The sequence below is a fragment of the Lissotriton vulgaris genome, chromosome 7 (assembly GCF_964263255.1).
Source record: "Lissotriton vulgaris chromosome 7, aLisVul1.2, whole genome shotgun sequence".
Taxonomy (NCBI): domain Eukaryota; kingdom Metazoa; phylum Chordata; class Amphibia; order Caudata; family Salamandridae; genus Lissotriton; species Lissotriton vulgaris.
In genome coordinates, this window is record NC_141695.1 from 1,643,526,082 (window position 1) to 1,643,544,161 (window position 18,080).

Genomic DNA, 18,080 nt, shown 5'->3' on the forward strand with positions numbered 1-18,080 from the left:
TGGATACCGCGGCAATAACAACAACAAAGGCAGAGGTCGAGGGAATAATACCACCAGATCCTCTACCAACACAAAACAGTGACTTCTTAGCGCTACCCCCAGACCATACAACACCAGTTGGGGGCGATAACAGCAGTTCCTACCAGTCTGGCAAAACATCACTACAGACAAGTGGTTAAGGCAAATTATCCAGGATGGCTATTGCATAGAGCTAACCTCCACACCACCCAACATACCACCAAGACACCGTCCTATGTCTGCAGAACACCTAAACTTATTGCAGCAAGAAGTCATCAGCATGCTGCAAAAAGGGGCCATAGAACTAGTACCATTAGAACATCAGGGTACAGGGGTATACTTACTGTACTTCCTCACCCCCCAAAAGGACAGCTCTCTCAAACCAATATTGGACCTCAGGCCCCTAAATCAATACATTTTATCAGAGCATTTTCATATGCTCACTCTACAACAAGTCTTACCACTGCTGCAACAAGGAGACTTCCTCGCAACTTTGAACCTCAAAGATGCATACTTCCATATACCAATACATCCTGCTCACAGGAAATATCTCCGGTTCACAATATAAAATCAACATTACCAATTCAAAGTCCTTCCATTTGGTGTAACAGCCCCAATGGTGTTCACAAAATGCCTAGCGACAGTAGCTGCACATTTAAGAAGACAGCATATTCACGTCTATCCGTACCTGGACGACTGGCTAATACAAGTAAAGTCGGCCCAGCAATGTGCCAGCCACATGTCCAAAACCATTCACCAATAAACAAAGGGAGAGTAAGGGTATAGTAGTTCACTCTCTTACCCCTAAAGAATGTTTTTGTAAACAACTGAAGAGTGAAGATAACGGAATACCACTTTCACAAGAGGAATCTTGAAGTGGTAACAAACACACAAAAGGTGAAGGAAAGGTGAAGGAAAAACAAAAGACTGACTGAGTAAGAACCCTCACTCTCCACCTAGTGGTGACATGCTTCATCACTGGGTTCCCACTGGAAAGACCTAGCGTCTTTCCAGTGTGCTACAACGCCTGTATGCTCCCAGCAGTTAAGGGTCATTTTCCTTGTGGGGATTGTAGTATCTGCCACCTTACCACCCACACTATTCCTAAATCTTGAACCAGGCAAACAGTGGGAACAACGTGGCCATACCAACTGTAATACCAGTAACGTGGTATACCTCATCTGCACCTGCGGTCTAAAATATGTAGGTATGACCACGAGACGGGTAAAACTAAGAATTTGTGAGCACCGGAGTAGCATCCGGTGTAAACGCAGTTCGACGAAACTCACGAACCACTTCATTGCCAGTAACCACACACCGAATGACATGCGGTGGACCGTGGTGGAACAAGTTTTTGGTGATGAAAAACTGCTGTTTGAAAAAGAACAGCGGTGGATTCACCGTTTATCCAGTCATAAACAGGGACTAAACGATGACATCGCGTGGAGATCAATACTGAGGCGCTGAATCTATTTAGGAGCAGCATATCAAAAAAAAACATTGAAATAAACTAACCTAGGTCTTTCATCTTTGAGAGGTCTTTTCTCTTTTGAAGCTTGTGAATCTGTAACTACAACGAACCTTTGCATGTTAGCATACACCAATCACCTTTTCTCGCTTCAAATGTCGGGTTTTGAACCCTCCTTTTTAGCATTGTGTTAATCCATGGGTAACTCTGCATGACATCCCCCCCTTCTATGACACTATATACCTACCTCCACTATGGCCAATTCTAGTGAGACTGAAACACTCTGGCCCCAGACAGTGACTGCAAATAATACTGGCATGGAGCTCAATTACACACTCAGGTCTGACAGAATGACTGTAGACAACTGCAACGCAGAGCATAATTACATACTTTGAGTGGATGTGTCTCGCTACCCCCTGTTGTTTTAAAGTGACAGTTATCCAGATGTAACAATCTTGGATCGCGCGCTGGTTATGACTAATTGAACTTGTACAACTTCAATGAGCCTCTTTTACTATTACACTTAATGTGTTAAATATATGACGAGGCCTCCGTTTTTTATCCCAAAACGCCGTGTATAGTTTATTAGGCACTGTTGTTTCTCTCACTAGAGACTCGACGTGAAGTTCACCCGCCATCGCGTATGCCCATGGGGAGTGATTACCGTCCTCCCAAAGTGAGTTTATGTTTGATACCGAATCTTCCTTGTGTAATGTCACCTTTCAAACCCCTTACTCATTCTTCCCTCTCCTTGAGTGGAGGTACATTCGGAAAACCTTGTTTTCTCCAAAATCATGTGCACCTTTGGCTCTAAAGCCACTAGTAATATCCTCTAAATTTTATTAAATCAATAGAAATGCACGGGGACGGGTTGGGATGGACAGCAGTAAAAACAACCATTTTACCTGATCCTTATACCCAACACAAGCTGTAAGGAAACCCTGCTACTTACAAACTTTAACAGTGCCCGTTAAATTTAATATAATTTCACTACCCGGGTGGTATCCTGTGGTGAAGGAATTCTACTATATATTACTGATAATACACTGTGATAATGTTTTGTTGATAATTCATAACAATTTTTATTACAGGTATAGACCCCAGCTAATTGCTGCATGGGTCCGAATCGGCTTTAAGCCGTAAGTATTTTGGATTAATTTATCCTTTTAACCTTTTCACACAATATTCCTCACGGCAGGGTGCACCTTAGGGCGTGCACACCACCGGAGGATCACATATCTTTGGTCCTGACGAAAGCTGAGCGACTCAGGCTCACCTATAGCAGAAACATGTCAACCTGATTTTTTCACTTTGTGGACTAGGTGTCTTTAATTATTGAGACCCCCCTATGTTTCCACTCTAAATTGTTTTTAACCAGTGCTGGTTGGACTCTGAATAAAATAGTTTACTGTCACAACTATGCACTTTTTAATTTTTCTCTTTTTTGCACTCACTTAGCACAATTCGGTTTGTCTGTTTGCACCCTCAACACTCACAAGAACCAGCTCCGCTGTATACAGGCGTTGTAGCACACTGGAAAGACGCTAGGTCTTTCCAGTGGGAACCCAGTGATGAAGCATGTCGCCATTAGGTGGTGAGTGAGGGTTCTTACTCAATCAGTCTTTTGTTTTTCCTTCACCTTTTGTGTGTTTGTTACCACATCAAGATTCCTCTTGTGACAGTGGTATTCCGTTATCAAAACCATTCACCTCCTGCAGTCAAGGCTTCACGTTGAACTACCCAAAATCTCATCTCCAGCTGTCCCATGTACAGCAGTACCTGGGAGCAACAATAAATACTCTGGCAGCAAAAGCATACCCAAACACTGCAAGAATAAACAGTATGCAACTGCTGATCCAAAAGTTCAAGCCCCAACACTCGCTCTCTGCCAGAGTGTTTATGCAACTCATAGGCATTATGGCTTCGTGCATCTTCATAGTCCCTCACGCATGACTGAACATGCGTCCGCTACAACAGTGCTTAGCACGGCAGTGGAACCAGCCTCAATGACAATTAAAAGACCTAGTGTTGGTGACCAGTCGTGCATACAACTCTCAGCATTGGTGGAATCCACAAAACCTTTGCAAGGGACGACTGTTCCAAGAGCCTGTACCACAAATAGTGTTGACGACAGACGCATCCCTGACAGGATGGGGAGCCCATGTCCTTCAGTACACAGTGCAGGGCCTATGGACGACACAACAAAAGAAAATGCACATCAACTTGTTAGAGATGATGGCAATTTTTCTGTCAATGAAAGCGTTCAAAGTACATTTATGCAACAAAACTGTGTTGATCCGGACGGACAACATGACAGCAATGTACTACATACAGAAACAGGGAGAAACACACTCTCCACAGCTATCACATCTAGCCCAAAGCATGTGGAAGTGGGCCATTCAAAGAAACATTTTTCTCATGGCGGAACACCTCCCAGGCAAGGACAACCAAATGCGGATCTGCTCAGCAGACACAGCCAACAAATGCACGAGTGGGAGATTAATCCCACAGTGCTACAACCGTACTTCCAAAAGTGGGGTCAACCAGAGATAGACCTGTTCGCCACAAAGGAAAACGCAAAATGCCAGTACTTTGTCGCCAGGTTTCCGCAGTCGCAGGGCAATGCGATATGGATGAGCTGGTCAGGCAAATTTGCGTACGCTTTTCCCCCAGCACCGTTAATACAGCTAGTGGCACGCAAACTACGCCAACATTCATTGACACTAATCCTGGTTGCTCCAACATGGGCGAGGCAACCATGGTACACAACTTTTCTAGAACTTTCCGTGGTGCCTCATCAAAGACTGCGGCTAACACCCACTCTTCTCACTCAGAGCCATGGAGACATACAGCACCCAGATCCGCAACAACTGAACCTTGCAATCTGGCTCCTGAAATCTTAGAGTTTGTGTACCTAAACCTACCTCTGGACTGTATGAACATTATCAAGGAGGCAAGAAGACCTACTACCAGAGCTTGTTACGCAGCAAAGTGGAAGCGTTTTGTCATTTACTGTAATAATGACATAAACCCACTAGATGCTTCAACGCAAAATATCATTTGCTACCTTTTGCACCTACATAGTTGCAATCTAGCTTATTCGTCTACAGGAATACACTTAGCTGCCATTGCAGCTTATCTTCAGAACAGGCAGCATCTTTCGCTGTTTAGAGTGCCTGCAATTAAAGCATTCATGGAGGGACTCAAACGAATAATCCCCCCAAAACACCCACCTTCACCTGTCTGGAACCTAAACGTCGTTTTAACCAGACTAATGGGACCACCATTTGAACCGTTGCATTCATGTGAATTACAGTTCCTAATATGGAAGGTAGCTTTTCTTGTAGCAATTACTTCGCTTAGAAGAGTTAGGGAGCTGCAAGCCCTAACTATTCAAGAGCTATTCATCCAAATGCATGCAAATAGGGTAGTTCTTAGAACAAACCCTAAATTTATGCCGAAAGTGGTATCCCATTTTCATATAAATCAGACAATAAAACTGCCAGTGTTCTTTCCAAATCCAGTCAGTACCTGAAAGGGCTCTACACACACTAGATGTCAAAAGAGCTCTTCTATACTACATTGATAGAACTAAGGATTTTAGGAAAACTAAACAGTTGTTTGTTGCCTTTTCACCACAACACAAGGGCAACCCCATTTCAAAATCTAGGTTAGCCAGATGGATAGTTAAGTGCATTCAAATGTTATCTTAAAGCAAAACGCACTTTAACAGTTCCCCCAAGAGCGCATTCCACACGCAAACTAGGGGCATCCATGGCTTTCCTAGGAAACATTCCTCTAGAGGAAATATGTAAAGCAGCCACATGGACTACCATACATACTTTCACAAAACACTATTGTGTAGATGTACATTCCAAACAGCAAGCTGCTGTAGGACAGGCTGTTCTAAAAACTGTTTCAGACTGCTGCAGCTGGCACAGGTAGCCACCGCTAGGGGAGAGACTGCTATACATTCTATGCACAGATATGAATTCAGCAGCCCACATGCCTCGAACGGAATATGCTACTTACCAGTATGCATCTGTTTTTGGCTTGTAGGGCTGCTGACATTCATATCGCCCACCCTCCTCCCCATTGCCTGTCGCAGCTGTAGCATTCATTCTTACTCTTACTTTCTTGCATGGACATCTTACTGTACCACACTCCATCTCTGCCACAATGGCGAAAAACAATCTGAGGATGGAGAGGATGCCCATGCGCACTGTAGTCCAGGGGAGGAGCCACCTATCTCGTGATACTTCGAAGACTCTTCCAGGACATCAATGTGCAATCATCCGGACCCAACACTAGGCGGCGATCTATGCACAGATATGAATGTCAGCAGCCCTACATGCCAAGAACAGATGCATACTGGTAAGTAGCATATTCCTTTCTCCACAACTCATTGCCTCTCTTCCTGCATTATTGGCCCTTATTTTAAGGTAGCACCTCTTTGTTTTCGGATATCATGTGCATGATTTATTTTGTTTTTTACTTGGCTGGCTTTTGTCTACCTCAATTTGCCACTTTTCTTAAACTTACAAATCACTGCGATATCAATTTAAACTCACTGTTGCTTTCCTGTTTGAGTGAGCCTGATCCAGGTTTTAAATTGACTCCTTTCAGGAGACCTTTATTGGTAGTTGTTGCTTGGTGCAGTTGAGCAAAACTCTTCTGTAAAGATTTGTACTGTTCCTGTTGCGCCGATGGGTTCATGCATGCATCCTTCCCTTAACTCAATTTGGGATGTGAAGTTTCAAGTCACTTTTGACCCTTGCTTCTCCTCCTGTGTTAGGATTTGGTCTACTGCAAAAACCAATCGGGCAGATATATGTTCTACCTTCAATTTCTGACCCTTGCACACAGTGCTGATTTTGCCTGGAGTGTAATGGAGGTGAAGGGTGCAGCTAGATGATCCGAGATATCAGTCACAAGAAGAAGCAAAGTAGGCACTTAGACAAGGTCTAGATACAGGACCTCCATTTTCTTAAACCCCTAAGGCAATAGATGACACTGGAGTACAGACAGGCATATCCCTATGGTGAGTCTGCCTATAAGCCATAATAGTCTTGAGTGGTTCCTGCATGACCGAAGACACACCGGATCCAGGAGTATATAAACACATTCTCCCTTCCAAATACATATCTTTTAGAAGCAACCTTAACCCCAGTCTCGACATGGCTTCTCTAAAATCAAGCTCTTGGAACCAGTACTTTTCAGCTGGACATCCAGATATTGATGTGGATACACATCCACACACTGGTCCCAGAGCCCTGCAAGGCCTGCAAACTAGCATTTGGCCATGGCCTCTGCTTTCGAGGCAATGTCCCTCGAAGCCTAGGTGCCCCAACTGGTGAATGAGGGTATAGTTGCTCTATGGGTGTGTTGGAAGCAGACTGTTTATATGCAAATGTAAATGTACAGGAATTTATATAGCGCAAATCACCGAGCGGTTTCTAAGCGCTTGCTTAGGGAACCCATCCAGGTACTCCCCTGTGAGATAACCCCAGCAGGGTATCCGCAAGGTGAAAGCCAGGCATCCCGCCAAGAGGGGCCGTTGTGGAGATTAAGCAAGCTATTGCCCAGAGTCGCAGAGTGTGAACCCGTGAATAGAGTAGCCACCGGAGCGAGAATTGTCGAGTCCATGGACATTTTTAGGACTCAAGACCCCGCCGAGCCGGGAATTGAACCCTGGTCCCCGGCTGACCTCTGCTTCCAGGTCTGCCTCCTCTAACCAGTGAGCCACACTTCTCCAGTGGACCAACACAAAGTACACTGTGTAAAGAGTCCAGGCAAATCCATACGGATTTACAGAGGCACAAATGATATCCCAAATGCTCTTTTGTGGTAGTGTGGGAAAGAGTTAGGCATATCAGAGGGTAGTGCTAAGCATTTGTTGTCCTTCGAGGAACTGAATGAGAATCACTGGAGAATAAATATGAGACCAATTTAGAAAAATAAGTCATATTTTTATGTAAATTTTAATACCAAGAACCTAGTTATCAAGTAAGTAGTTATTTTTATAGGTAAGTAAACGTTAAATATCATGCGTCTTTACACAGCAATGCTTCCCTATGGGAGAAAAGGCATATGTTGCATACAGTTATTTGTGATAGATTTCTGTGGGTCTCCTTCGGCACTTGGGTCGTAGGGGGCCACGGCCAAAAGTACCACCAGCTGTTACTCGTTACATGCTATGGGGAATCCGGTTGCAGAGGTGCTGGTCGTGTTGGTAGCTGTGCGTGCTATGCCGGTGGGAAGAAGGGGGACCACCTAGAAACGGGCTGCTGAGGGGACTTGGGGACAAGTATAGGAGCTCCCAACGGGAACTCTGGGGACAAGGGGACACAGCCAGTTCGTTGGTACCTGTGCTGGGCCTCTGGTGCTGAGTGAAAAGGTCGGCTGGGCTCGGAGAGTCCTGGAAACTTGCTGTTTTCTGTCTCGCTGGTTGATGGTGCTAAATCATGACAGATGGCCCACTGAGGAGTTGGGTCTCTGTGGTGCTAATGTCCCTTGACTACTGCTCAGTCTCTGTGGATTCAGGACTGGACTCTTACAGTCTTTGTTTGTAGCAAGGGGTCCGGTAGCCCGGTATTGGTCCTGTGCAGCTCAAGTTGGTCCTGGTGTCATCTCACCTGGTAGGGGGACCGATCTGCCTCAATAAGAGAGGGGCCCTTTAATACCAAAGAGGTAGGGTACCAGGTAGACCAAGGTCAAGGAATATGATATAAGCGGTATAGTAAGGCAATTGTGGCCGTACGGAGAGATAGGAGTGATCGAATATACTTTGGAATCTTTAACAGAGCCGCCACCATTAGTAACTCCTCTGAGGGATTCGATCGTTAAACATCCCTGAGGGTGCTGGATCCTTCTTCACCTTTATCATGTGACGGGTGTTGGCTGCACAATAGACAGATCCCTGTGGAGCGTTGGGAAGGGATATACACTTAACTCCATCTCCAGATTCTCTAAACTCCTTTGAAGTTGGCCAGGAGTCCTGATTCGTAGAAAATTAAGATAACAAATTGTGGCTGGCAGATTACGCTTGTCCTGAAGGTGGTTGTCATATGCTAGTACCCACTGAAACCTATTGATGCTTTTACAAATAATTATTTTACACTAGGTCTTTGGGACATTTGTGAGTTGAGGATAATCTATTATATAAAACATTCCGACTTTCTACAAATGATTTGTTATAGATTGGTATTTGTTTACATGACATGAGATAACGGTCTGTATATTCTTGCTGTGTTTGTCTAATGGCATTTTATTGTAGGTTTATTGTATGTGATTTGTCTAATGAAATGTCTGCTTTTTATGCTTTTTTTTAAAGTGTATGCATCAAATTGCTGTCTTTTAGCAATGACATTGTTTCTATTGTTTTTAAAGAATCTATAATAAATTGTTGTAAGAAATTTCGCCCACACTGAGTATAAATGATTACTCATTTTAATTTTGATTTATGTTTTGGTGATATTGTCTGATCATGGGTATATTCGTATGTGAGTGAAGTGATTGAAGTTCTTGATCTTGCCAAAGAGGAATCTTATTTCTTAACCTTGCGGGACCGATCTGACCTTCAGGAGCTGGGGAGCTGCTGCATCACGCTGACCAGGGAACAACAACTCAGTAGAACAGTGTAGGAAAATGTCCCTTTTTGACATGGCCACCCCCACTTTTTGACTGGTAAGTGATGCGAGTTTGACTGAAAGTGCATTGAGTTCCTGCTAGCCATGTCGCCAGAGCTCTTTCCCAAAAATGTTCAATTGGCAAAAACGTTAGCACTCGAAGTCCCTAGTAAATGGTACCCCAGGTGCCTAGGGCCTAAGGTACTAAAGAGGGCTCCTAAGGACAGGAGAACTAAGGGACCCCTCACCAAGCATTTGCAGGGCTGCTATTACAGGCTGCGTGTCTTGGTACCGACAAAAGTGAAAACACGTCACACAGTCCTGTGCCATTTCCCCTACCGCTGCATGTAATATTTTAGGTCACCCCTGCAGCAGGCCTAACAGCCTCAAGGCAGGGTGCTCAGTATTACATTTGAGGGCCTACCTGCACGAGTAGAATTGCCCTTGTGCTGGTCAGTCTATTACTGCCACTAAAAGGGGACAGGGAAGCCATTTTAAAACATGTGCTGGACACTGATGAAAACAGGTTCCCCAGCTACATGATGTCTTCACTGATAACAGGGATGTTTGGCTTCAAACATCTCGTATTGGTAAACCCACATTGATGGCAGCGTTGGATTTACCAATACATGCACCCAGAGGGCACCTTAGAGTGGCCCCTGAAAACGGACTCTGGTGTCTCTGCTAACTGGTTTCTGCCAGCCTGTCGCCTGAGATGCTGTTCTGACCTCCAAGTGTGAGAGCCGTTTGCTCTCAGGAGACCCAAGCAACCGCTTATCCAGAAAGTGTTACACCCCCCTCCCACAGGATGATCTACTGATTAGCCTTCTTGGGGCAGCAAGCCCTAAAGAGCTGCCACCTCCTTTGAAATGCGAATCTGGCTCCCCCTCACAGCAGAGAAAGCCGACCCCTTTGTCCAGGGCGCCCTTGGCACCTAGACAGGTAGGAAAATTAGCTAGTTTGGTAGGCGTGCCACCTCCAGGCTAGTACCACCCGTAAGGTGGGCTACTGTGTGGTAGGTACGATGTTTCAGAAGTAGATATCTTTGTGATGGCATACTTAGGAATTCTGGGATAGGGTTATGCCCACTTCCCACTGGAAGTGGGTATATAGGGGCCTGACTGACCCCAGGGTCAGTAGCCCATTGGCTACTACCCTATACTCCCCTAACACCCTCAAATTCAGTATTTAGTGGAGCCCCTGGTACCAGAGAAACAGATCCAGATGACCAAAGAAGAGAGGACAGCAAAGACCCGCAAAATCAAAGAGGGGTGAAGAAGAAGTTGACCTGGTACCAGCCCTGCCGGACTGTGCATCACTCGTAGAAAACTGCACCAAAGTTGTCTGATCCTGTAGCTGTTGACTCCAGAAACTTATCCGGGAACCCCTGGACTCTTTACACTATATATTAACTTATTGTTTTATCAAATAAAGAGACCGCTTCCTACAACTTTGTTGGTGCGGCAGGTCTGCAGGGGAGTAGCTCCTCCACTCCGAGGGAGATTACTTAGTAATTTGCAAAGAATGGCAGTCTCCTGGGGTCCTTGGAAGCTAGTCAGCTGCTGTACAAGTCGTTTGTCACGTTCCTGGTGTCAGGAGACCCACCTAAATACTCCATTTACAGGCCTTACGGGGAGTGACTGGTAGTAGCCAGTGGACTACTTGCCTTTATGGTGTCTACACCCTCTATATGACCGCTTACTTTGGGAAGGTGGCATAACCCTGACCCAGGGAGCCTATTTCACCAAGACTAAGATGGTGGAATTTTAAAAGTAGTAACCCACTTTAGGAGTGGTACTAGCCTGAGAGGGGAAAACTACTCCGGACTAGCTAATTTTCCTGCCTGTGCTGGGGCCAAATGGACTTTGGACAGGGGTTGACATCTCCTCTGTCTGGGGAAGCCTTGGGTCGCATATCAAAGTCGGCAGAGGTCTTTGAAGCCTCCTGACTTGATATGCTGATTTCTCTTCCAGCGGATCCTCATCGATAGTCATAAGCACTGAATATTATATATATATAATTTTCCTCATCCCAAATGGAGGCTAAACAATGTAATTGCACACATAAAGACTGTATTTGCCAATACATAAAAACAAGAGGGCAAGTAGCACTTGAACAGTTTTTTTTTTTTGGTTTTTAAATCTGTCAACAACTTTAGCAATAAAGTCAGGTTGAACAATATCATATGTTACATTGAGTATATATAACCACCATAGCAATGCACTTTCAACACCTGTATAAATTTGGTTGATTGCGGCCAGCACATCGGACCATCTTGTAAAACTGTTCCCCATAGTTGCATTATTCCTCATCTTCAGAACTGTCGTCTTCCCACTCTGGTGGCAGCTCGCAAATATCCCCCCCGATATTTGTTCCATGGTCCCCATATTTTGCTCCATTTCCGGGGGCATTTCCGATTTATGAATACTTTTTTTTTCCAGCCAGCATAGCCATGTCCATGTCCTTACACCAATTCGCCAGCAATGGTTTCCCCTCACCCTCCCCCCCCCTCACACTGCCCCCCCCCCCCATCCCCGCTCCCCACTTCTGCGCTATATTGCGCTTAGCCAACATTAAGCCCATAGTGGCCCACGTTTGCACAGGGCGCGTTAGATCATTGGTTTCCGTCACATTTAGCGGGCATCTGCGTGGTTCTGGGACCAGTGATATCCCCACCGTCTGTGACGCTGTTCTCAAGATCTTTTTCCAATAGTCGGCTATCTTAAGACAGTCCCACAATGTGTGAAAGAAGGAACCCTCCTCCCCACACCTTCTCAGACAATATGGATCCTGCGCTCTGCCCATTTTATATAGATTGTACCTGGTATGATATGTGCGGTGTAATATTTTTTGCTGTACCAACCTAAGCAGTGAGGGTATGCCCACCTCTTTAGGGGAGGATAATGCCTCCTGCCACTCTGTATCGTCCAACTCCCCCATGTCCGTTACCCATTTCTCTCAGAGGGCGACTGTCGGGTCCGGTAAGTTATTAATCAGTTTACAATATGTGAAGGATGTGGCTCGCTCTTGCATGTATTCTGTGAGAAGCCTGTCCTCTAACGGAGAGGCCTCAGGTACTTCAGTGTCCTGTGGTAGCACCGTTGATAGTGCGTGTCTAATCTGTGCATAACGAAACGCTTTGGAGGGTGCAAGGTCATATTGCTGCCTGAGTTGTGCAAACGGGATTTCCGTCCCTTTGTCCCATAGGTCGCTCACCGTAGAGATGCCTATGTTGTCCCATTGGTCAAAGCCCTTGCTATTTCTCAGGTGCCCAAGTCGTTTAGTATCCCAAAGCGGGGTGAGGTGTGTAATGACTCCCTTCCATCCCAACCGTGTCTGCGCTGTGTGCCATATCATGACTGTGTGTTTTGTGGGACCTATTAGCTTGAAGTCTGGCCTTTGTTGTAGAGAGCCGCCAGTACATTCCCCGGACCTAGTTGGAACCTGTCTGCCTGATATGCTGGATCACCCTGGGAGGCGTGTATCCATTGATTAATAACTTTGAGATGTGCCGCCCAATAATACAATTGGATATTAGGGAGCGCCATTCCTCTATCGTACCACCCCCTGTGTAGCTTTTCCTGTGCAATTCGTGCTGGCTTATTGCCCCATAGTAGCATGGACACCTGAGCCGCGATTTGCTTAAAATGTTTCAGAGGCACTGGAAGTGTCGTGTTCTCAAGGACGTATAAAAATCGAGGCAAGGCCATAATTTTAAACAATGCCGCCTTCCCCAGCAATGTTAAGGGGAGCGATTCCCAATGTGTCACATCTCTCTTCAAACGCTCCAGTGGGGGCGCCAAATTTTTGGGAAAAAACTCTGTAGGGTTAGGTGTGACATGAATGCCAAGATATTTAAACGAGTCCTGCGCAACAAGCAGTGGGCAATCTACTGGAAGATGTGGTGCGGGCCACGTAATAGATACATAATTGATTTGGACCAGTTAATGGTGTGTCCTGATACCTTTCTGAAACTATCACAGATCTTAAGGAGGACTTGCAGGGAATGCTCAGGATCGGTCAAGTACACCAAAATGTCGCCTGCGTAGAGGGAGATACGGTCTTCCCAACTGTCCGCCCATTGAATGCCTCTCATCAGTGGTTCTCCCCTAATCCATGCCGCCAGGGGTTCCAGTGCCAATGCAAAAAGTATCAGCGATAGGAGGCACCCCTGGCGTGTCCCTCTAGCTAGTGAAATGTTGTCGGAGAGATGGCCGTCGGCCGTCAAGCACACCAAGGGTCTGGTATATAGGAGGCGGATCCATGCACAGAACTTAGGTCCAAAACCCAAATGGTGAAGGACCGCGAAGAGGAAATTCCATTCAACCATATCGAAGGCCATCTTCGCGTCCAGGGAGATCACTACCGCCTGTTTTTTAGTGAGTAAAGCACTCATAAAAAGTAAAAACTGCAAGTAAAGTAGACATTGTTGGCCTACAGGCTGCATTGTAAACCAGTAGCATCGAAAATGAAAGTATTTTCAACAAAACTTGCAGCGTGCCTTTGAGGCAGCCATGACCCCTAGCCTCAGGGGTGACATTTAGGTCAGTTGTTCTTCTCCTAACCCTGAAGGTCAGGGCACTAAGATATCCTTTAACACTTCAGAAAACAATCATTTGCCTGGTGAGGTGGGTGGGTTGCTTAAGACTTTGTTGAGGATGCCCCTGGAAGAGAACTAGGATTACAGGTAAGTAACGTATTCTTCTCTTCCAGGGGATCCTCATCAATAGTCATAAGCACTGAATAGAATAGCAAGCCCATCAACCAACTGCAGGCAAATGAGAAAAAACAAAGTGACTCAATTAACAACAACCGAAAAATCAGCTGTTGAACAGATTCCTCAAGGAGGCTTGACCTACTTGAGTGTCCGCTCTAGTATCTGAGTCAAGACAGTAGTGTCTTGTAAATGTGTGTACTGCTCTCCAAGTGGCCGCTTTACAGATCTCGGAGAGTGGTACATTATTGAGGAAAGCAGTCGTAGCTGCTTTTCCTCTTGTGGCATGAGCTTTAGGAGTGGACAAAAGACGTTTTTTTGCTAACTTGTAAGCCAATTTAATGCATGAAACTATCCATCTGGAGATGGACCGTTTTGTTGCTGGGAAACCATTGACTTTGATGAGGATACCCCTGGAAGAGAACTAGGATTACAGGTAAGTAACTTATCCTACTTAGCCATCCTGCTTGGAGACAGTGAGCACACCTTCGACCAGAGCAGACATTGATCCTGCCCTCAGAGAGCACAGGTTGTCACCTGCAGGGGATCATAAAGCTGTCAGTGGTGATAGGTCTGCACCAGTCGGCCAGTACACAGGTAGCCAGTAGGTTTTCAAGGGGCACCTCTAAGGAGCCCTCTGGGTGCCTGTATTAATAAATAAATTAATGGGAGCTTATTAATACAATATGTTTGATACCAAACCTCTCTAGTTTAGTTTAAGTGAAGCCATCATGTAGCTGGGGAACTCGTAAACACCAATGTCCTGCACATGTATTCAAAATGGCTTCCCTATTAAATTGTAAGAATCGACTTAGACATCACAGGGGCATAGCTGCTTATGCCACACATGTAGTATAGTGCACCCTGCCTTAGGTCTTAATGGCCCTCTTTAGGGGGACTTAACTATACTGCATGTAGTGTTTTCAGGCATGGCACACAGTGGGTGTGCCATGTCGTGTCTTCACTTTTCTCTGTACCATGGCACGCATCCTGCAATGGCAGTCTGCATGTTGGTGCTGAGGGGTCTCTTAAGGTGGCACAATACGTGCTTCATCCCCCTATAGACTCTTTTTAGCCTTCTTGCCCTCGGTCCCAGGGGTACCATTAACTACAGACTTACAAGGGGTGCTAAAGGAATTGCCAATTGGGGGAACAACTGTATTGTTTTAGAGGTTGAGATCTCGCACTGGGGATCTGAATAGCAGGAACCCATTGCACTTCTGTCAAATTTGCATCAGATACCAGGCAAAAAGTAAGGGTGACCATGTTAATAAGGGGCACTTTCCTACAAAGTGTAATCTGCTCTTTCACCGAAGCATTCTCTGCCTTTTTAGCTAGCATATATGAAGAGGCTCAGAAGAGCTGGAAAAGGCTGTACTCTGAGCCAGGAGTCTTAGTTTTTGCAGATACATTCAAAGCTTCCAAACACAGCTTAACATCTCAGTCTGGTAATATTCATTTGACTGATGGGTGAAGAAACTTGTCATTTTTGGACAATGGAAAATGTCTCAAGCTCTTTGTTTCGGTCACTCGCTCATACAATTAAATACTGCCATGCACCCTGTTTACCTAGGCCTTTGTTGCACAGGGCGCCTTTTCTCTTTCGCAATTTCAGTAGAATACGAACCCAATTTCACAGTGGAAGTGGGGTTGGGTGGAACTTAGATAGAGGTGATGGATTACTTTACCTATATTGGAGATTTTTCTTTTTTTTACTTCTACTCTCTAGACTTGTTCACATTAGCAACACTGTCCTGCCAACTCCACCCATATACCACCAACTCATCAAAAATGTGTGCACATGTGCAGGTGAAGGTGCTGTGCAGTGTATAACTCAAGCATGCAAGTGCCTTACCAGTACAGATTTTATTCCTTCCACATACCAGATGGTCTTGCAGCACAACTGGTAACTAGCTCTTAAGAAGAAGTCTGATACTTAGAGTGTATCGACATTTTGTTATTCCCAACTACTCAAATTCAGATTTATGTACAAGTTGAAATGTGGCCTTTCTGAATGAGATGCTCGTGCTGGTATGCCAGTGGACTCGCTCTCCAGATCTGCAATACACCGCTTGTTTAATCTATCGGAGAGGTTTTAAATCTGAAAGATTGAATCTGTGTGGAGAGGATTTCAGATCACCGGTGTTTCTCTTCCAGGGGATCCTCATCAATAGTCATAAGCATTAGAATATTCCCGCCCATGTGCAGGACCCCGGAAACACTATATTATATGTGCCCCACATATAAATACACATATATACATAAATAATATATATATAAAAAACAAGCAATAGCAGCCAAATCACATTAGAGCTGAAATATTCTGTGAAGAATTTCCACCATACATGAATAATAAGCATTAGAAACAGGAGAAACAACACCAAAGTTTGTTTAGAAATTGTTTTAATGCTCAGAAAGCAGTAGAAATTCTCAGAACTCACTGGAAGCATAGGAAGCTCCCAGGCTGCATTGCAAACACACAGTCTAACAAGACTGAAAAGCTAACCTGTAGCTGAATAGCAAAAAACTGACACTGTGCCTTTAAGGCACTCCTGACCCCCTGTATCCCATCATGCCTCAGGAGTGGCAGTTAGGTCAGTTGTTCTTTCTGGCTCCTTCAGTGAAGGACCCTGGTTACACAGCTCCACTATTTTTCTGGTTTTTTACAGAAAAATTGCTTCTTTTTAACAACTTTTGCTCTTACTTCGACGTCTTACATCTAGTCAAGTAAGATACTGCTTGTTTTGAGCAGTTTGGAGAGCATTTTCCTCTAAAAATGCCTTCACTCTTTGATAAATGTCCTTCTTGTAACAGCAAGAAGGCCAAGACAGACAGCCACGAGGTCTGTATCGTTTGCCTGCCTGAAGACCATGATCCAGACACCTGTCCTCATTGTGAGAACCTGTCAGGAAGGACTCTCGGACAGGGAGAGAATTCGAATTTATGGCCTGGCTCACAGAGCTTCGAGAGGGAGATCTCCAGTGAAGAAGGGCTCCAAGAAGACCCATTCCTCTTCAAAGAAGAAGTCTTCACACCCTTCAACTTCAGCGTCGAGCTCGGCGCTGAGAGAAGATCCACAGGTGGGATTTTCCTCTTCGAAGCTGCCGTCGACGGCGGGCTCGCCATCAGGAGGAAGACCAGGTATGTCGACGACATCGAAGGCACCGGCTCCGTCGTCGAAATCCCCTCCGCCGTCGTCAACCGGGCGGCGATCGGCGTCGAGGAAGGCTACTCCGCCGCCGTCAACCGGGCGACGGTCGGCGTCGAGATCCATTACTCCTCCGCCGTCGTCAACCAGGCGACGACAGGCGTCGAGGGACGTCACCTCGCCGTCGTCAACCAGGCGACGACCGGCGTCGAGAAGGGTGACTCCTCCGCCGTCGACAGTGGCTCGTCGATCGGCGTCGAGGACGCGGTCTCCGTCGGTGCGGCAACAGCGCTCGGCGTCGAGGGTGCCCAATACCCCCCCGCCGTCGTCGCACATGCATTCGACGTCGAGGCAGAAAGCTCCGTCGACGACAGGGCGAGGCCGTTCGACGTTGAGAGAGAAGCCTCCGTCGGCGACAGGACATCGTCGTTCGGCGTCGAGGCTTAGGTCCCAGTCGGCGACCGGACACCGCCGTTCGACGTCGAGGCAGAAAGCTCCGTCGGCGGTTGCTCATCGCCGCTCGACGTCGAGAGACTACGAACACTCTCATGGACATTCGAGATCGAGATTGTTTGATCCTCCGACTCCTCGAAGGCGGTCGGCTGCGAGAAGTGAGCGCTCGACGTCGAGGCACTCGGATACGATCATGGTGACAGAATCTGCTTCTCACCATTCATCTTATCGGTCCTCGGGCTCCTCTACTGCGCATTCAAGATGTTCTGAGCAGTGGGAACTGATCAACATTAGGGAGTTTGTAAGGTGAACAACAATGTCGACTTTTGTTGAGGATTGGAATGAGTAAGGATAAACAATTTGTTTGGAAAGCAAAGACTCGCCCTTTCAAATCTGTCAGGTGCCAGTTCAAAGAAAAGATATAAATACGAGTGAGCAAGACGGATCGAAGACTGACCCAAGGCAATATTCATGGTGTTCTGTGGCTTATTCAAGATGCTCTTGGTCCGTGTTATTTGGGCTACAATTTTCCTCTAGTTATTGTGCCTACATTGAACATTTTGCACAATGAACATATCCGGTGAAAATGAAACAATAGTACCCATTGGACAGAAACTTATGAAGGCTTATTTTTAGGAGGTTGCTTATTTC

The 18,080-nt window shown here is 45.8% G+C and overlaps 1 protein-coding gene across 1 annotated transcript in view; it reads left to right on the top strand.

The window, feature by feature from the left end:
- Positions 1–18,080, top strand: part of CSE1L (chromosome segregation 1 like) — a 276,453-nt gene that overhangs the window by 202,088 nt on the left and 56,285 nt on the right. The window lies entirely within an intron of this gene.